The sequence below is a fragment of the Lolium rigidum genome, chromosome 4 (genome assembly GCF_022539505.1).
Source record: "Lolium rigidum isolate FL_2022 chromosome 4, APGP_CSIRO_Lrig_0.1, whole genome shotgun sequence".
Taxonomy (NCBI): domain Eukaryota; kingdom Viridiplantae; phylum Streptophyta; class Magnoliopsida; order Poales; family Poaceae; genus Lolium; species Lolium rigidum.
In genome coordinates, this window is record NC_061511.1 from 264,685,251 (window position 1) to 264,690,882 (window position 5,632).

A 5,632-nucleotide genomic window follows, 5' to 3' on the forward strand; every position below is an offset into this window, starting at 1 on the left:
AAGTTTCTCATTGCGAGCACGTACGACTAAATATGGAACACATGCCTATTGATTGATTAGTACTTGGATACCGCTTTATTATTATCCGCCAAATGCCCTGCCTTGATTGTTACATGAGTTTCTCTCATCCATGCAACGCCCGTTCATCCATCCCTGTGCCTACGGTATTTTAATCCAGTTTGTTTACTATAATCACCACTGCTTGTCTTTGTTACTCTGCTTCGCTGATATTTCACTATTGCTACTTGCTATAAAAGCAGTTACCTACGATAAACTCTTGCGAGCAAGTCTGTTTCCAGGTGCAGCTGAATTGACAACTCCAGCTGTTAAGGCTTACAAGTATTCTTTGGCTCCCCTTGTGTCGAATCAATAAATTGGGTTTTACTTCCCGCGAAGACTGTTGCGATCCCCTATACTTGTGGGTCATCAGTGGCACAAGGTATTAACCAAGCACCACAGCCGACACCTTTAGGCCGGAATGTTTACCATGATCCGGATCTGTGCTGTGTTGTGTTCGTAACAGAGCCAAGAGACCGGCAAAGTGTGCATCGCCGTTCCATGGAAGTGAACGCGATACCGGCAGTACCAAAATACATGCTGTGGTCAGATCAGGAACTGACTTGGTCGTTCAAGGATCATCCGAAAGTGATGCCTAATCCGGGCGGATATGCTCTGGTGGTGGACCCAATCATGCATGGGCCATCATCGCGAGTCCGGTTCAGCAAGGTGTTGGTGGACAATGGGAGCAGCATAAACATCATGTACTGGCACACCATGCAAACGCTTGGCATAACACCAAACATGTTGGAACCAACACACACCACTTTCCATGGAATCGTTCCGGGACTGTCTTGTTCGCCGATGGGCAAGGTTCGGGTGGATGTGTTGTTCGGAGGGCGTGACAATTGTCGCGTTGAAAACATCTTGTGCGAGGTGGTTGACCTGGACAGCCCCTACCATGCGTTGCTTGGGAGACCGGCACTGGCAAAATTCATGGCCTCCACTCATACCGCGTATCTCAAGATGAAGATGCCGGCACCCAAAGGACCCTTAACTATGGTTGGAAACTACAAAGTTTCACTCGAAACCGCGTCCGCCGGATCAAATCTGGCCGAATCGCTAGTGATAGCAGAGGAAAAGAGAAAAATGCAAACCGCTGTTGCGCTAGCTCAATCTTCCCAGCTTAACTTAGCGGCAATGAGTGGCAACTTGGGCACACCGGCTTTCAAGCCAACTGAGGAGACAAAGGACATCGTGCTGGATCCGGCTTACCCAGAGCGCACCGTTCGTATCGGTGCCGGCCTGAGTGTGGCATAGGAAAGCGCGCTCGTCAACTTCCTCCGTGAGAATCGGAACATCTTCGCCTGGTCTACTGATGACTTGGTGGGTGTGTCGAGGGAGTTGGCTGAGCACTCTCTAAACGTCCGGAAGGATGCGAAGCCGGTGAGACAACCTCTGCGCCGGTTTGCTGAAGACAGGAGAAAGATCATTGGAGAAGAAGTGAGCAAGTTGCTGGTTTCCGGTTTCATCGTGGAAGTACTGCACACTGAGTGGCTAGCCAATTCGGTGCTGGTCGAGAAGAAAAAAGAGGAAGACCCCAAAGCTCCAAAGGTGTGGCGCATGTGCATCGACTACACCAACCTAAACAAGGTGTGTCCTAAAGATCCATTCCTGCTACCCCGGATTGATCAAGTGATCGATTCCACTTCCGGTTGTAAACTGTTGTCTTTTCTGGATGCTTATTCCGGTTTCCACCAAATTCCCTTGAAAAAGGAAGATCAAATAAAGACTGCATTCATTACCCCGCACGGGGCTTATTGCTATGTCACTATGCCTTTTTGTTTGCGCAACGCTGGTGCAACGTACCAGCGCTGTATGCAAAAATGCTTGTTCGATCAAATCGGTAAAAATGTGCAAGTCTATGTGGACGATGTTGTGATAAAAACGAAGGTAAAAGATACCTTAATCGATGACCTGCGGCAAACATTTGACAATTTGCGACGGTTTCGGATGAAACTTAATCCGGCAAAATGCACCTTCGGCGTTCCCGCCGGAAAGCTACTCGGCTTCCTGGTATCAAGCTGCGGTATCAAGGTGAATCCGGTAAAGATTCGAGCCATTGAAAGAATGACGATACCGCAAGATCTTAAAGATGTGCAAAAGTTTACCGGAAGCTTGACATCGCTGAGCCGGTTCATAAGCCGGTTGGGAGAAAAGGCTTTACCGCTCTATGCCTTAATGAAAAATCCGACACTTTCGTCTGGACCCCTCAGGCAGACTGATTGCGCGTGTAAGACACACGTCCGTTGGGAACCCCAAGAGGAAGGTGTGATGCGCACAGCAGCAAGTTTTCCCTCAGAAAGAAACCAAGGTTATCGAACCAGTAGGAGCCAAGAAGCACGTTGAAGGTTGATGGTGGCGGAGTGTAGTGCGGCGCAACACCAGGGATTCCGGCGCCAACGTGGAACCTGCACAACACAATCACAGTACTTTGCCCCAACGTAACAGTGAGGTTGTCAATCTCACCGGCTTGCTGAAAACAAAGGATTAGATGTATAGTGTGGATGATGATGATTGTTTGCGAAGAACAGTAAAGAACAATTGCAGCAGATTGTATTTAAGATGTAAAGAATAGGACCGGGGTCCACAGTTCACTAGTGGTGTCTCTCCCATAAGATAAACTGATGTTGGGTGAACAAATTACAGTTGGGCAATTGACAAATAAAGAAGGCATAACAATGCACATACATATATCATGATGAGTACTATGAGATTTAATCGGGGCATTACGACAAAGTACATAGACCGCTATCCGGCATGCATCTATGCCTAAAAAGTCCACCTTCAGGTTATCTTCCGAACCCCCTCCAGTATTAAGTTGTAAAAAACAGACAATTGCATTAAGTATGGTGCGTAATTGTAATCAACACAAATATCCTTAGACAAAGCATCGATGTTTTATCCCTAGTGGCAACGAGCACATCCACAACCTTAGAACTTTCATCACTTCGTCCCAGATTTAATGGAGGCATGAACCCACTATCGAGCATAAATACTCCCTCTTGGAGTCACAAGTATCAACTTTGCAGAGCCTCTACTAGCAACGGAGAGCATGCAAGAACATAAATAACATATATGATAGATTGATAATCAACTTGACATAGTATTCAATATTCATCGGATCCCAACAAACACAACATGTAGCATTAAAAATAGATGATCTTGATCATGATAGGCAGCTCACAAGATCTAACATGATAGCACAATGAGGAGAAGACAACCATCTAGCTACTGCTATGGACCCATAGTCCAGGGGTGGACTACTCACACATCGATCCGGAGGCGATCATGGCGATGAAGAGACCTCCGGAGATGATTCCCCTCTCCGGCAGGGTGCCGGAGGCGATCTCCTGAATCCCCCGAGATGGGATTGGTGGTGGCGGAGTCTCTGGAAGGTTTTCCGTATCGTGGCTCTCGGGTGTTCTGGAAGCTTCGTGGATTTCTAAGATGCTGGGCGTTGATTTCGTCCAATTCCGAGAATATTTCCTTACTAGGATTTCTGAAACCAAAAACAGCAGAAAACAGCAACTGGCCCTTCGGCATCTCGTCAATAGGTTAGTTCCGGAAAACGCATAATAATGACATATAATGTGCATAAAACATGTGAGTATCATCATAAAAGTAGCATGGAACATAAGAAATTATAGATACGTTTGCGACGTATCACAGACGCAGCGTTCAAAGAACTGAAAAAGATGCTAGCCACAGCACCGGTATTGGCTTCACCATTGGAAAGGGAACCCATGCTGCTTTACATAGCTGCAACAAACTGGGTTGTAAGCGTGGTGGTTGTGGTAGAAAGAGAAGAGGAAGGGAAAACCGTGCAGAGGCCGGTATACTACCTGAGCGAGGTGCTCTCCCTCTCAAAGCAAAACTACCCACACTTCCAAAAAATGACTTATGGCGTGTTCATGGTCGCTACAAAGCTCAAGCACTACTTTGAGGAGCACCCAATGAAATTGGTGAGCGAGGTACCCATTTCGGACATCAGCTGCAACAAAGACGCTAGCGGCAGGATTGCCAAATGGGCGATTCAGCTGTCACCTTACGTACCGGCGTACGAAAGAAGGGATGCCATAAAATCACAAGCTTTGGCAAATTTCCTGCTTGATTGGGCGGAGATGCAGTACAAACCACCAAAGCCGGAAATAGAGTACTGGAAGATGCACTTTGACGGATCCAAACTCAAGGAGGGTCTAGGTGCCGGTGTGGTTATCACCTCGCCAAAGGGAGATCACCTGCGGTATGTTCTACAAATACACTTCAGGGCATCGAACAACGTCGCTGAGTACGAAGCTCTGGTTCATGGGCTCAAAGTTGCAAAAGAAATCGGTGTACACCGGATCATTTGCTACGGCTATTCGGATCTGTTGGAGATATGCCCAAGAGGCAATAATAAAATGGTTATTATAATATATCTTTATGTTTATGATAATGTTTACATAACATGCTATAATTGTATTAACCGAAACATTGATACATGTGTGTTATGTGAACAACAAGGAGTCCCTAGTAAGCCTCTTGTATAACTAGCTTGTTGATTAATAGGTGATCATAGTTTCATAATCATGAACATTGGATGTTATTAATAACAAGGTTATGTCATTATATGAATGATGTAATGGACACACCCAATTAAGTGTAGCATATGATCACGTCATTAAGTTATTTGCTATAAGCTTTCGATACATAGTTACCTAGTCCTTTCGACCATGAGATCATGTAAATCACTTATACCGGAAGGGTACTTTGATTACATCAAACGCCACTACGTAAATGGGTGGTTATAAAGATGGGATTAAGTATCCGGAAAGTATGAGTTGAGGCATATGGATCAACAGTGGGATTTGTCCATCCCGATGACGGATAGATATACTCTGGGCCCTCTCGGTGGAATGTCGTCTAATTAGCTTGCAAGCATATGAATGGTTCATAAAGAGACCACATACCAAGGTACGAGTAAAGAGTACTTGTCAGGAGACGAGGTTGAACAAGGTATAGAGATACCGATGATCAAACCTCGGACAAGTAAAATATCACTTGACAAAGGGAATCGGTATCGTATGTAAATGGTTCATTCGATCACTAAAGTCATCGTTGAATATGTGGGAGCCATTATGGATCTCCAGATCCCGCTATTGCTTATTGGTCGGAGAGAGGTCTCAACCATGTCTACATAGTTCGCGAACCGTAGGATGACACACTTAAGGTTTGATGTCATTTAAGTAGATATGGAATATGGAATGGAGTTCGAAGTTTTGTTCGAAGTCTCGGATGGAATCCAGGACATCACGAGGAGTTCCGGAATGGTCCGGAGAATAAGATTCATATATAGGAAGTCATTTTATAAGTTTAAAAATGATCTGGTGCATTTATGGAAGGTTCTAGAAGGTTCTAGAAAAGTCCGGAAGAAATCACTATGGAAGGCGGAGTCCCGGAGGGACTCCACCTAGCATGGCCGGCCAGCCCTAAGGGGGTGGAGTCCCAGGTGGACTCCACCATAGGTGGCCGGCCACCCCACCTAAAGGAAAGGTGGGAGTCCCACCTTGGGTAGGACTCCCTCCTTGAGTAG